This window comes from Lathyrus oleraceus, chromosome 2 (genome assembly GCF_024323335.1).
Source record: "Lathyrus oleraceus cultivar Zhongwan6 chromosome 2, CAAS_Psat_ZW6_1.0, whole genome shotgun sequence".
Taxonomy (NCBI): domain Eukaryota; kingdom Viridiplantae; phylum Streptophyta; class Magnoliopsida; order Fabales; family Fabaceae; genus Lathyrus; species Lathyrus oleraceus.
The window spans coordinates 78,381,436-78,397,901 of NC_066580.1; positions in this window are offsets into that span (position 1 = coordinate 78,381,436).

The following is a 16,466-nucleotide window of genomic DNA, read 5'->3' on the forward strand; positions in this document are numbered from 1 at the left end:
CCCTCTCGTAGGCTGCCTCCATATTGGGCTTCTCTTTGGCGAGTCGATCATACTTCCTCTTCCAGAACTTAGAAGACTGAGGAAGTAGAGAATTCCATACATCATCAGGGTCATTAATAACCTGATGCTCAAGAAACTCAATCAACGCATCCTTCTCCTTAATCGGCTGAAGCAACTCTTCACGTTCACTAGTTCAGGCACCTAAACGGTCTTCGTCTCTCAACTCCTCTACTCCTTGATTAGGGAGGGTTGAAGGCCCAACCATAATCATAAGTGTAGGTCTCGGATACTCGTAAGGCATGAGATACTCAGACGCCCTCTTCCAAACCCAAACAGTGTAAGGCTCCAAAGCGATGCAATTCTTAGAACCCAACTCTTTCCTTCTTTTCCTATGAATCTTGCGCCAAGCGCGGACCATCCTAGCTTTCAAGCCTTGGGGATCTTTACCATCCTGAAAGAATACACCCTCTAATAGAATGTTATTGGGTTTATCCTTTAAGGGGAACCCAAGCTGGCGACGTGCCAAAAAAGGATTGTAGTTAATCCCACCACATGTACCAAGAAGAGGTACATTGGAGAATTCGCCACAAGAGTCAATAATCTGCACACCATCATACACACGGTTATACCAAGAGATATCATTATTAGTGAGAGACATGAGTCTCGTGGACCACCGTAGACATCCCTTATTCTCCTTGAAGGCGACCGTCTGCGGTAAGTGAGAAATAAACCACTTATACAACAGAGGCAAACAACACACAATGGCGCCACCACCCTTTGCATTCCTCATATGCAAAGAGACATAAGTATTGCCCAACAGATTCGGAAAGGGATTAAGAGTAGAGAAAATCCTAATAGCGTTCACATCCACAAACTTGTCGATGTTGGGGAATAATACTAGCCCATAGATGAGAAGTACAAATATGGCCTCAAAGGCGTCCTCACTCATGGCCTTCCCATACATAGTAGCTTGAGCAATGAGGAACTCAGAAGGGAGACCTTGAATTCCACCTTTGGTAGTCATATGAGCACCAACCAGAGATTCATCTATGTGTAACATGTCTGCTATCTCTTGAGAAGTAGGAATACTCTCCAAGCCACTGAACGGCAACTAGTCTAGAATAGGTATACCCACAAGATAAGCATACTCCTCAAGTGTAGGCAAAAGCTGAAAATCCGGAAACGTGATGCAACGGTACAAGGGATCATAAAACTGCACCAATACACTCACCAATCCTTCATCCACCTGAGTAGTCAGAAGGGGAAGAAGCTTCCCAAAACGAGCCTTGAAACCCAAAGGATCTAATACATAAGATGTCAAATTCCTTAACTCTTTCAAGTCTGGTTGTCTGAAACTGTACTTCTTTGTATTCCTTCTTTGTTTTTCCATGTCTGAAAATTTTGCAAATAGACCTCTTAAGTTCCTTGAAAATTGTCTTATTATTTTGATGATATGAATGCAAATGGATGCATGAATGCAACAATCACACTCAAGGATCAAGCAAAGCACACCAAACAAAGGTCATGGGATGGATCGTGTTATCCTTAATATCAACCATCCATTTTGGTGGATTATGGTTTACACCTTATCAACACCCAAGTTCCATTGATATTAAGGATTCATGAACGAATCAACCATGAATCAAGGGTTTGTTGTAAGTCACGAGCATGGAGTTAGGTTAAGAACCACCCAAAAGGGAGTGTACTAGGGTTTAAACCTGCCAAACATGTTCTACAAAAGGTTCCCATAGTCATCATCCCATCTTTCGAATATTATCGGATAAACGAATACTCGTATTCCAAAAATATTCTCAAGAGAGACTCTTAGAGTGTAGTATCGCGTAACAATCGTATCAAATCTTACACTTGAACGACTTTCGCACTACATCCTACGAATAGGCCAAGATGGGTTTGGTAAACTAAGGTCCTTGGCTTCTAAGGTCTATATTGGAAAGAGTAATGTCTAACCACAACTTACTTATGTGACATTATTGATCCCAACATGACCTCCACCAAGTGAATGGGCTTATAAGTCAACTTGCTAAGGAATAACTCCACACAAGTCGACAAGACTATGCCATTCTCCTATCCTAAGTGCACTCGAGTTCGGGTATAGAACTCATCTCACAAAGATCACCAAGCATACAAGGAATTAATATCAAGCAAATCAATCATTACATACAATACAGTAATCCCAAATTGCACAAAAATATGTCACACAAAAAAAAATATACAATACAATACAACAAATATGAAAAGTAGGCAAAACCCACTAGGCAAATTATTTATCCCCAGCAGAGTCGCCACTTTTCTGTAGCGGGGTATTCGTTACCATTAGAGATATTGACTAACTCCAAGGTAAATCATACAAGTCGAGTCGCCACCGCACTTCTATTTATCCAAAGGAATGGTTAGAAAGCAAAAACCTAAAAGTTTTATCGAATCAAAAACTAGTAACAATGTCAGAGATTTGGGTAAGGGGGTGGTTATACAATGGGAAGGTATTAGGCACCCAAAGCATCCAAGGTACTCCTAGGGAGCCCTTTTCACATTTGTTGTAAGGCTGTTGTTTTTTGTGAAAATTTATTTGTGCAAACATGATTGAAGGGATGAGAAAAGAATAAACAAATTTATTTATGTTTTCTGTTTGAATGGATGAACCCATTGCCTACGTACCATCTTAAAAAAATATTAGAATCAAAACCTCGTAGTTCGGGGTAGAAAAGTTCAAAATAAGTGAGTGGATTGATTGATCCAAAAACCTTAAGGTCTTTTGTTATCAAAGGGAGAAAACTCAACCTAAATCCACAAATCCACCATGTGAGGATAGCTTCAACATGCTAGTGAGGGGTTAACACTATAATAAGCATGGAAGACTCATTGTCCATCACTAAGGATAAAGGTGAGTATTATATCTACCTCAAGGATAACTCAAACCTAATATCTAATGGTTATAAAAAAAGGTTTGATTAAGAAGGTGGTCATTGAAACCACAAAAAGTATTTGAATGGGTTATATTTATCAATTAAAAGTATTTACAAAAATATGGTTAAAGTGGATTAAAAGGTTCAATTCAAAATAAGTGTTATGAAAAATAAGTTTGAAAATCAAAAGCATAAGGCTTAGGTTTCTAATGTTGAAAACAAAAGTTATTATTTGCCCAAAAAGTTTTGGCTTGGGTTAGAATGGAGAGAAAAAAAAAGAAGGGTTAAATTCGTAAACATACAAGAGATAAGGGAAAAGAAAATAAAACCACATTGGGAGTTCCCCTCTTGAGATCATATTGATGATCCAAGTAGCTCCCATTCTTTGGAATAAGCAGTCACAAAAAAATATCTCAAGCCATTAAGCACAGGTAATCAGAATGAACCTCCAGGGGGTATCCCACAAATAAAGTGGGAAACCACGCAAACCATCTCTGCAAGAGTCATGTGAGTCCTCACAAAAAAAACTCAACAAATAGGTTAGAGAAAAAAAATAGGGTAATCAAGGGTTGCCCCCAAATCAAAATGTAACCACATGAATCATGCCCTTTCAATTCACAAAAAGCAACCAAGGGTAGGAAGCCTAAACCTCTTGTCAAACACATGCATCAAAAGGGTATCAAATTCACCCATAATACCTCATATATTCAGAAAATTCAAATTGAAGGCATAAAGATGATGGATATAGGGCAAACCTGATTGGAGAGATCGAATGAAATTGAATTGCACCGTTGGGTTTGCAGAGCAATCTGAGGGTTTATATGAGAGGGAATTGGTTCTTTGCCGATGAGTTCCCTTCAGTCTCTGGAGGTTGCTCTGAACTCTGTTAGCTCTTCTCTCACTTTCTTTTTCCTGCAAGGGTAATAGGAATGGAATCCCTTTTGTTTCACTGAAACTTTGAATTGATAACCTGGTTTTTGTGGACCTGTAGGCTCAAATAAGAGAGGCCCAAGTCCAAAATTTTATTTATTTATTTATTTATTTATTTATTTATTTATTTATTTATTTATTTATTTATTTTATTCTATTTATTTATTTATTTTTCGTTTTTTTTTCGTTTTTTCGTTATTTTTTTTTTAGTTTTATTTTATTATTATTTATTTATTTATTTATTTATTTAGTAAACAAAAGTAAGAGAAATAATGATGTATAATTCAAGCATGCTTGGTGATCTCAAACCAATGACAAGGAGTCCCACCCAAAGGCAAAGGGAACCAAGATGCTCATGATCCTTGAGGCTATGCAAATGGAATGTTATGATGCCATGAGGGATCTTAGGGTCAAAATTGGGGTCTTACAGATACCCGTCATCAGTTAGGATGAATATATCAAGGATATACCAACTGGACAAAAAAGGTAGGAATTACATCTATCGAATGCTGGATAGAAGACCAATCAAAGAGAAAATTCGTCACCTGTTAGGATGAATATATCAAGGATAGACTCTGCGAAGGGGAGAAAGTATGGATTATATCTATCAGTTACTGAATAAAATACCAAGAGAGAGAATCTGTCACTAGTTAAAGTGAACATATTTTTGGTATTTTGGTTAGTAAAAGGATAATATACAAGTATGATACAATCACATGGTGCTTGGTGATCTCTCCCAAAACAAACCCAATGAAAGAGGGGTAAGGAGGATGCCAAGGTATGATCCCAATGCTAATCCATATGATGAAATTGCATGAGGGATATTAGGGTCAAAATTGGGGTCTTACAGGACCTAGCTACAAATTCTGACCCAGGGCCCAAATGAGTCCCTCAAATAGTACGCCCATAAATGGCATGAATTAGCTGCTCGAGTTCAACCTCCGATGATGGAGAGAGAACTCGTTGATGTTTTCATGGGCACTCTAAAAGGTCCATATTATGATAGAATGGTGGGAAGTACATCCGTTGGGTTTTCTGAGTTAGTAATGGCGGGGGAAAGAATTGAAGTTGGTCTTAAGATGGGCAAAATCCTGTCTGCTAATGCTGGTAGTTCTGCAGGCAGAAGTGGTAAGAAACCGTTCAGTGGGTATCCTAAGAAGAAAGAGGGTGAGTCTAGTGTTGTGTATTCTCAGAGGGGTCGAGAAAGAACTTAACAGAGACAACAACAAGTGAATGTCGTGACTATATCGGTTATTACAGCTCCTCAACCACAATAGCCCCAGTATCAGTAGCAGCAGAATGCACCTCTCTGTAACTACAATCAGTAGAGACAACCCATACCTTAAAAGGTATTTGATCTGATTCCTATGTCTTACTCTCAAGTACTCCAACATCTATTTTAACTCAAGTTGGTTAATCTGAGGAATATGACAGCTCCTTCTGAAAGGCTTCCTGTATACAACCCAAACGCTCAACGTAAATTCCGTTCTGGTGGTGTAGGTCATGATACGGAAAATTGTTTGATGCATAAGTATTCGGTATAGAATTTGTTGGATTCAAAGGCCATTCAGTTTACCCCGGATAATTTATCCAGAATCCGATGCTTGCTCATATTGGACCAGTTGTCAATGCCATCAAAGTTGGTGAAAGCTTGAATTTGATAATGGATGTGAATTTGGTGACTACTCCGTTGCCGTTTGTTCAAGAGTATTTGATTAAGAATGATGTTTATCCTGGTTGTTTTATAGAATGCTGTAAATGCAGGAATCAGACGGAAGGTTGTGATGATCTGAAAGCAGGAATTTAGGGTATAATTACTAAAGGTTTTTTACAATTTGACATAATTGTGAAAGATAAGAAGATCGAGGGGACAAATGTTGTTGTGATCGCTATCCCATATACTCCGATTAATACTCCAACTCCAGCTAAACCATCTCCCTTGACTATAACTTTGCCTGGTCATATTCCCTACTCCAGTGAGAAGGATGTACCATGGCATTATGGTTCAGATGTTTACTATCATGGGATAAAGCAAGAGGAGAAACCTTCTGCGCAGAAGCCATGTGTGGATGAGAGTTTGAATGTTGATAATTTTGCTGGTACAAGTAGAATTACAAGAAGCAGTAGGGTATTCCCTTCACAAAATACTCAAGATAATGCCGATGCCTTGGCGAAAGCTAAGGGTAAACAAGTTATGGTGGAAAACCAAAAACATGTGCAGATTAGTGTTCCTAAACATAGTGCAGTTTCTAGCGGTAAATTCATGACCATCAAGCTATGGATAAGTTAGACGTCAATTAAACCAGAGTCGCCACCGCGCTTTTATTATTTCAAGGGAAAAGGGAAAAGTACAAACAAAACCCAAAGATAAGAAGTTTTCAAATCAAAACTAATAAAATGCCAGAGATTACAAGTAAGGGGGTTGGTTACACAGAGGGAACGTGTTAGCACCCAAAGTGTCCTAGGTACTCCTAGGGAGCCCTTTCTTGTGTGCATATGTGTTTTTTTACAAAATGATGTTTGCCATAAATAGAATGGATAGATGGGAAAAGAATTCATTAATTATGTTTTTGTGTTCGACAGGACATTCGGACTTGTGACTACGTACGAACATAAAATGAGGGATCAAAACCTCGTAGTTCGTGGTAACAATTTCAAAGTGAGTCCATTGCTTTTAACAAATATTTAAGCTTTAACAAAGGCACAAAAGCCTAAAATAGTTTGATTGAGTGTTAGTTCTTTTTGGCTTTTGAAATTTTAAGTCAAGTATAGTTAAGTTCATTTACAAGTTTGATTAAGAAAAGAGTTTTTTTTTTAAATGCATTGGCATAAGGCCAAAGCTTCTAATTTGAAAAAATTGTCTAAGTTTAGAAAACAAACACAATCAAAGAAGATTTTAAAAGGAGGGAGAGATTTGAAATTAAAGAAATGGGGGAGGAGATGAAGAGACTAATCCTAAGCATAAATTTAAAAGTTAAGAGTTGAAAAGATCTAACCAATGCGCTGCAATCCAATAGACAAGAATGTCATATAGAAACCCAAATTTCCCTAGGACTTTAGAATCAATAAATATCAATACACAATTAGAAAGATGAAGAGCAAAGCATCAAATAAAGATATCCACATCCAAGCTTAGCAAATTCATGATCTTCTTTATAATTTCCCATGCATCATATGAACTCAAAGAGAGGCACTAGGCACAGGTTCAAAGTAACAGCTCCAAAAGACCATGTAGCTGATGAACTCAAATGGGATCACAATACTTGGTTCATATGTAGTTCAAATCACAAGCACTTGGTTCAAATGGGATCTCAATCATGCCAATCATATCAATTCCCCACATGGAAAAGGGCCATGGGGAGGAAATGACGTTCAACAGTGTCAGAGGAACATGAATCTTATCTGCATAAATTTGACACTTAGGGCATTTCTTAACAAACTTGCAACAGTTAGATTTCATTGTCATCCAATAGTAACATGCTCGCAACATCTTCTTTGCCATAGCATGTCCATTGGAATGAGTACCAAGGAACCTTCATGGACTTCAGTCATCAATAGGTCTGCTTCGTGTCTATCCACGCATCTGAGCAAAACCATATCGAAGTTTCTCTTATACAATACATCACCATTCAGGTAGAAGTTGCCGACTAATCTTCTCAAAGTCTTCTTATCTTTCAAAGATGCCCTAGGCAGGTAGATCTGACTTTGGAGGAAACACTTGATATCAAAATACCAAGACTTCAAATCTTTAGCTTCTTCAACAGCAAACACATGAGCTGGCCTATCAAGACGTATCACAGTCAATATGGGAACTTCGTTCCAATATTTCACTATAATCATTGAAGCCAACGTTGCAAGAGCATCTGCCATCCAATTTTCATCTTGAGGGATATGATGAAGTTCAACCTTTCTAAAGAAAGTTGAAATCCTCCTCGCCTAATCTCTATATGGTATCAAACCGGGTTGATTCGTCTCCCACTCACCTTTGATCTAATTCACAACCAAAGCTGAATCTCTATAGACGTCCAGATACTTGATTCTGAGATCGATGGCCTCTTCAAGCCCCATAATGCAAGCTTCATATTCAGCCATTTTGTTTGTACACTTGAAAGTCAATCTAGTTGTAAACGGAAAATGTGTGGCTTGAGGATTAATAATCACTGCCCCAATACCATTACCATATTGATTAACAGCTCTATCAAATACCATGCCCCAACAGGAACCAGGTTTTGGCCCTTCTGCAAGCAATGGTTCATCACAATCTTTCATTTTCAAGTACAAGATCTCTTCATCAGGAAAATCATACTGCACTTACTGGTAATCTTCAATCGGTTGGTGAGCCAAATGGTCAACCAAGACACTACCTTTGATTGCTTTCTAAGATCGGTGTTCAATATCATACTCGGATAACAACATCTGCAACGGGCAATCCTCCCAGTTAAAGCAGGCTTCTCAAAAATATACTTGATTGGATCCATTTTGGATATCAACCAGGTGGTATGATTCAGCAAAATACTGACGCAGACGCTTAGAAGCCCAAGCCAATGCGCAACAAGTCTTCTCAAGCATAGAATACTGAGTCTCACAATCGGTGAACTTCTTACTGAGGTAGTAAATAGAAAATTCTTTCTTTGGAGTCTCATCTTGCTGACCAAGAACACAATCCATAATCTCTTCAAGCACAGTCAAATACATGATCATTGGTCTTCCTTCCACAGGCGGAGACAGAATCGGAGGCTCGAGTAGATACTCTTTGATACTATCAAATGCTTCCTGGAAATCTTCGGTCCAATGACAAGACTGATTTTTTCGAAGAAGCTTGAATATAGGCACACATGTGGCAGTCATGTGTGAAATGAATCTCGAGATATAATACAAGCGGCCGAGAAAACCTCTGACTTGCTTCTTAATTTGGGCGCAGGCATTTCTTGTATTGCTTTGACCTTGGCAGGATCAACTTCAATACCCTTCTCGCTGACAATAAAGCCCAACAACTCACTAGAACGAACATCAAATGTACACTTATTGGGATTCAAGCGGAGTTTGTACAAAATGATGTTTGCAATAAATAGAATGGAGGGATGGGAGAAGAATTATTAATTATATTTTTGTGTTTGACAAGACCTTCAGACTTGTGCCTACGTACCAACATAAAATAAGGAATCGAAACCTCGTAGTTCGTGGTAACAATTTCAAAGTGAGTGCATTGCTTTTAACAAAAATTTAAGCTTTAAAAAAGGCAAAAAGGCCTAAAAGAGTTTGAATGAGTGTTAGTTCTTTTTGGCTTTTGAAATTTTAAGTCAAGTATAGTTAAGTTCATTTACAAGTTTGATTAAGAAAATAGTTTTTTTTTTAAATGCAATGGCATAAGGCCAAAGTTTCTAATTTGCAAAAATGGTCTAAGTTTAGAAAACAAACACAATCAAAGAAGATTTTAAAAGGAGGGAAAGATTTGAAATTAAAGAAATGGGGGAGGAGATGAAGAGACTAATCCTAAGCATAAATTTAAAAGTTAAGAGTTGAAAAGATCTGACCAATGGGCTGCAATCCAATAGACAAGAATGTCATATAGAAACTGAAATTTCCCTTGGACTTTAGAATCAAGCAATATCAATACACAAGTAGCAAGATAAAGAGCAAGGCATCAAATAAAGATAGCCACATCCAAGCTTAGCAACTTCATGATCTTCTTCATAATTTCCCGTGCATCAGATAAACTCAAAGATAGGCGCTAGGCACAGGTTCAAAGTAACAGCTCCAAAAGACCATGTAGCAGATGAACTCAAATGGGATCACAATACTTGCTTCGGATGAACTTCAAATCACAAGCACTTGGTTCCTTGAAAGTTGGCATTGTCCATGTCTTTTTGCATAGGGAATATTGCCTAATTTTGAGTCCAAAGTCTCAGAGCTAACCAACAGTCCACACAAAATGTATTTTAGTGTTTTTGTTGTTATTATGTACATTCAGGTCAAAAGATGACAAACACAAACAAGTATATACAGACACAATATAATCACAAGATATGGCTCAAATGAGCAAAGTTAAAATGACATTAAAGTAAACAAGTTAAATGGTATGCATAACGGAAAATAAATAAAGGCTCAAAATTAAAGTGCATAAAAGTAAATGGCTTGAAATTAAATGTTAGTTGTTAGTTGATTAGAAGTTAGTATTGCTTTTGCTTTTGTTTTTTTTTAAGTCATTCTTTGGAGAACACTCAACCTACTTGTCACAAGAATTAATCCTTGAACCAAGACATCTTCCAAAGGAAGAAAAGAGGCCAAGTTACCACACAATACCATGAAAGAGGAGAGACTTACAGTCTCACTTACTAGAATTCTCTGCCTTTTGGGTCAAAATTTAGTGCTATGTTAAGCAATCGTAATTGGACTTATGTAGAAGTCACAACTATTTGAGGCCGGGAAATAGAAATTTTAGTGTTAATGCATGTTAGAGACATGGTATTATGAACCATGCTCCTAAAACATACCACACTTAAAAAGAATATGTAAAATGGTGGACCTAATCTCATCCACACTAATGTTGATTTTACAATCAACTAGCCTTAGGATGTAGAGATATCATAGGTCTATGAAATTAATGAAGAGAGAATGGGATTAACATGAAGAGGGAGGGGAAATGGAATCAACATAAATTGGTCAAAGGAGGACTTTTATCAAATTAAAATCATTCATTCATTTTGGGAGATGAAATGTACATTTTATCAATCCCCTAAATTCAATGATTTTAACTCAACAAAGTCAAATCAACCTTGACCAAAGGCCCAACAACATAAGTCAAACTCAACAAGTTAATATCAAATGCTCAACATAATTTATTTTGCAATTAAATAGTTAAAATTAATTAAATAATGCATTAAATTAAATTATGGTTTTTCAAAATCCTAAAACCTCATCAAAACACCAAATAAATGGCCATGAGATTTATCATAGGTAAAACAAGATCAAAGGACCTCGGAGAAAAAATTTCATAATTTTTGGAGACTTAAAAGTATTTTTAAACAATTAAAAATATTCACAAAATCAATTAAATCATGAAAAATATTAATAATGATCCCAAAATTGATTTTAATTCAGAAAATGAAAGAGGAATTTATTTTAAAAATTTGGTGAAACACTCATATTTTTTGCATCAATATCAAAATTAATATGAATTAATGAAAATAAACCAAATAAAATAAAAATCAGAATATGAGAAAAAAACGTGGACCACTTGATCTCCCTCATTAATTGAGGTGGCAGATCAAGTGGCTGCTAGTGCGCATTCCAACATGGTCTTGAGTCAGCGCGTAACACAAATGGTAATCAGTTTCAACGTGTGTGATTAAAACATTTCAAATGGATCAAGTGGTTCTAATGAGTGCCAACACATCACCGAAGCCAAAGCTTTGGTCTCCTTCTTCAGTGAGCTTCACCAGACTGGTTCACTCACAACCATCACCAAAATTAAAAATAAGGACATGAATTTAAAGTAAAATTGTCACTGAGCTCAAATCTGGCCCCAATTTATCCTAACTCTAAGTATATTGAGAGATACAAGGAGTTGAAATTTGAGGTGCACGATCTGAGTTGCTTCGATTTGACCTCAAAGCAACTCAATCTTGTTGCCTACATTGCTAGGACTTCATACAACCAAGGATCCAAGAGAATTATGGATAATTGAGTGAGAATTGAAGAGATGAAAATTTCTGGAAAATACCTTCAATGCAGGTCTATGCTTGATTGATCTTGCTCTTGCTTTCTCTTGATCTTGTTCAGGACTGTAAGACCCCAATTTTGACCCTAAGATCCCTCATGTTATTCACATCATATGCATTGGCATTGGGATCATACCTTGGCATCCTCCTTACCCCTTACTCATTGGGTTTGTTTTGGGAGAGATCACCAAGCACCATGTGATTGTATCATACTTGTTATTTTATCATTTACTAACCAAAATACCAACAATATATCTTTGTATTTGTCTAACTCTTTTGTAGGGAGGGCACGTGATCACCTTTGATCCATCAAGTTCACATCTAGGGTTTAAGACCCTCATTGCTAAGAGCTCAACCAAGGAATGATCCACAATGGCTTTAGACATCATATATGGATCCTCATGATCTTCACATGTTATTTTGATCATTAAATCATCAAGAGTTTGAGGTTGGTTTTCCTTGGAAACCCTAGCTCATCTAGGTAACTTATGTAACTTCTTCATCAAACTTATTCACCAATTGATCAAATATTTCAAGGGACACCTCAGATCTCATCATCTTATGCATATATGAGCTCCCATGATTCCAAAAAGTCAAGAGAATTGCAAGTTAGCAAGGTGGTTGATGGAGATTGACTAGAGGAATTCATCTGATCAAGATTGGCGTTCCCTAGACCTTATCTCCTACACTTTTAGTTATATGAAAATTATTCCAAGAGCAAAGTTACTCTAAATTACATTCCAAACAACTTTCATGTTAGGTCTAGAGCTAGTTTTTCTTGGAAAGTCATTTTTTATGTTGAAAGATTATAGGTCATTTTGTCTAAACCCTAATTTGAAAGTCAACTTCCCAAGACCATAACTTTCTCAATTTTTATAAGATGAAATATTTCCAAGTTGTACAATCCAATTCAAGGTGTCTACTTCAACTTTGATGTTTTGAGGAAGATCTAATTCAACTTTTATGATAAAGTGATATGAGGATACATTATAGGTCATTTTGGACCAATACCATTGAACAAGTGAATTTTCCTCAACTTCAAAAATGCATACCTCATTTATCCCAAATCCAAATAAGGTCAAATGTGTGACCATTTTGAAAGTTTTTGAAAGAGCTACAACTTTTATGAATACACTTTTCTTATTTGAAGCTCACATAAAAAGTTAGTCTAGGTGGAATAATTGAACATATGGCTTAACACTTAGAAAATATTTTGACATGTTAAAATTTCCAAACTTCCACCTCAAAATTCATCATGATACAAGCTCTAAATGGAAAAGTGTTCAACATAATAGTTGTTCCTCTTGATCTAACATTTCCAAAGAGTCCAAATTCATCCATTTTAGACAAGGTTTGAGGGGTCTGCGCATGGCCTGAACATGCCTGTATCAGTTGGCAATAATCATTCTTCAAACATCAATATACTTTTGCCTTGCATCACAATCCACATTCAGACTCAGTCTCACTTGCATTTGGACCTAATTGAGTTGCTTCATGGGCTTGTACATGCCCATGCAACCGTGCACTCCACATTGCCAAATTTGGAAGAATTTTCAAAGGTGCAAATTTCACTTGCATTTGCTATAAATAGAGGTACATTGCATTAGTTTTGAGGACCCTTTCACGCCAGCTTTGCCTCCCACATTTGAAACCCCCACCATCGAAAGGAAAACCTGAGAAATTTCACTTGAAATTTGAGCTTGAATCTCACTATTTGGAGATTCAAAAACTCCAGGATCCAAAGCCTTGTACCATTCTTAATCTACTTCTGCAAGCTCCATAAGCAAGATCAAACACGAATTGAAGCAAGAGAGATCAAGTTCTGCACAATATTGAAGGTATTTTTCTAGATTTTTCTTCTCTTTGATTCTCTCTCAATTCTCATCAATTCTCTTGGATCCTTGGTTGTCTAAAGTCCTACCAATGTAGGCAAAAAGATTGAGTTGCTTTGAGGTCAAATTGAAGCAACTCAGTTCATGTACCTCAAATTTCAACTCCATGTATCTCTCAATATACTTGGAGTTAGGTTGAATTTAGGTCATATTCATGATCTACGCCATTTTTTATTTAAGATCATGTCCTCTTTTTTCATTTATGTGATGGTGATGAGAGAACCAGTCCGACCAGGTCATCGAAGAAGATGACCGGTGATTTGCTCTGGTAATGTGTTGGACACATTCTGAGCCATTTGGTTATTTCAATTTGTTTTAATCATGAGCGCTCTTTGTAATTACCATTGGTATAGCACGCTGACTCGTGTGTTTATTGGAACGCACGTTTCAGACCACTTGATCTGCCACCTCAATTAATGAGGGAGATCAAGTGGTCCACGTTTTTTCTGATTAATTGATTTTCATATTATTTCCTTTATTTTCATTAATTCATATTAAATTTAATATTGATCCAAAAAATATGAGAGTTTCACAAAAAAAATTGCAAATAAAATCCTCTTTCATTATATGAATTAAAATTATTTTTTGGATCATTATTAATATTTTTCATGATTTAATTGATTTTGTGAATATTTTAAATTATTTAAAAATACTTTTAAGTTTCCAAAAATTTTGAAATTTTTTCTCTAAGGTCCATTGACCTTGTTTGACCTATGATAAATCGCATGGCCATTTCTTTGGGGTTTTGATGAGGTTTTAGGAAATTAACCAACCATAATTTAATTTAATGCATATTTTTATTATTTTTAATTGTTTAAATGCCAAATTAATTGTGTAGAGCTATTTTAATTGACTTTGTGAGTTTGACTTGTGTTGTTGGGCCTTGGTCGAGGTTGATTTGACTTTGCTAGATTAAGATCATTGGATTTAGGGGATTGATGGAATCTACATTCCATCTCTCAAAATGAATGAATGATCTTAATTTGGTGAAAGTCCTTCTTTGACCAATTTGTGTTTTATTCATTCCCCTCCCTCTTCATCTCATTCCCCCTCTTTATTCATCCATGTTATGGACCTATGATATCCCAACTATCCTAATGCTAGTTGATTGCAAAATCAACAAGAGTATGGATGAGATTAGGTCCACCATTTTGCATATTCTTTTTGTGTGTGGTATGTTTCATGAGCATAGTCCATTATACTATGTCTCTAACATGCATTAACACCAAAATTCTATTGCCCGACCTCAAATAGTTGTGACTTCTACATAACTCCAATTACGATTGTTTAACATAGCGCTAAATTTGACACAAAAAGGCATAGAATTCTAGTTAGTGAGATTGTAAGTCTCCCCTCTTTTATGGTATTGTATGGAAACTTGGCCTTTTTTCCTTCCTTTGGGAGATGTCTTGGTTCAAGGATCCATGCTTGTGATAAGTGGGTTGAGTGTTCTCCAAAGAATGACTTAAACAAAAGAAAAGAAAAAGCAATACTAACTTCTAATTCACTAACAACTAACATTTAATTTCAAGTTATTTACTTTTAATGCACTTTAATTTTTAAGCATTATTCATTTGCCATTATTCATACCATTCAAGTTGTTTACTTTAATGTCATTTTCACTTTATCCATTTGGACCATATTTTGTGATATGTTAGGTATATATATTTGTTTGTTTGTGTGGTCTTTTGACCTTAATGTACATAATAAGAACAAAAACCCTAAAAACCATCTTATGTGGATTGTTGGTTTGATATGAGACTATTGGACTTAGAATTTAGGTAACACTCCATATGCAAAGGAATTGGCCAATGCCAACTTTTATGAAACCAAGTGCTTGTGAAGAGAGCATTCATCTGATACAACTTTGAAGATCCATTTGAGTTCATCTGCAACATGATCATTATGAAGCTGTTATTTTGAACCTGTGACTTATGCTATCTTTGAATTCATCTGACACATGGGAAATTTTGAAGAAGATCATGGAGTTGCTAAGCTTGGATGTGGATATCTTTATTTGATGCCTTTCTCTTCAACTTGCTATTTGTGTATTGTTGATTGCTTGATTCAAAAGTCTAAGGGAAATTTTGGTTTCTATATGACATTCTTGTCTATTGGATTACAGCCCATTGGTCAGATCTTTTCAACTCTCAACTTTTAAATTTATGTTTAGGATTAGTCTCTTCATCTCCTCCCAACTTCTTTATTTTAAAATCTCCCCTCCTTTTAAAATCTTCTTTGCTTGTGTTTGTTGATTTCTAAACATTGACCGTATTGCAAAACTTTGGCCTTATGCCATTGCATTTTCAAACTCCTTTTCTTAGTCAAACTTGTGAGTAAACTTAACTATACTTGACTTAAAATTTCAAAAAAGCCAAAAAGAACTAACACTCATTCAAACCATTTTTAGGCCCTTAAGCCTTTTAAACTTAAATTTTTTGTTAAAAGCAATGCACTCACTTTGAAATTGTTACCACGAACTACGAGGTTTTGATCCCTCATTTTATGTTGGTACGTAGGCACAAGTCCGAAGGTCTTGTCAAACACAAAAATATAATTAATGAATTCTTTTCTCATCCCCACACTCTTTTTATTTGCAAACATCATTTGTACAAAAAAACACAGATGCACACACGAAAGGGCTCCCTAGGAGTACCTATGACACTTTGGGTGCTAACACCTTCCCTTTGTGTAACCAACCCCCTTACCCGTAATCTCTGGCATTTTATTAGTTTTGATTTGAAAACTTCTTATCTTTTGGGTTTTGTTCATACTTTAACCTTTTCCCTTATAAACAATAAAAGCGCGGCGGCGACTCTGGTTTTATTGACGTCTAACTTATCTATAACTTGATGGTCATGAATTTACCGCTATAGAAATTAAATGGAGACTCTACTGGGGAGTAGTCTCCAGTGGGTTTAGCCTACTTTTATGTGTGTATATAATTGTATATTTGATGTATGTATATTTTTTTGTATGATATAATCTGCTTGTTGTGC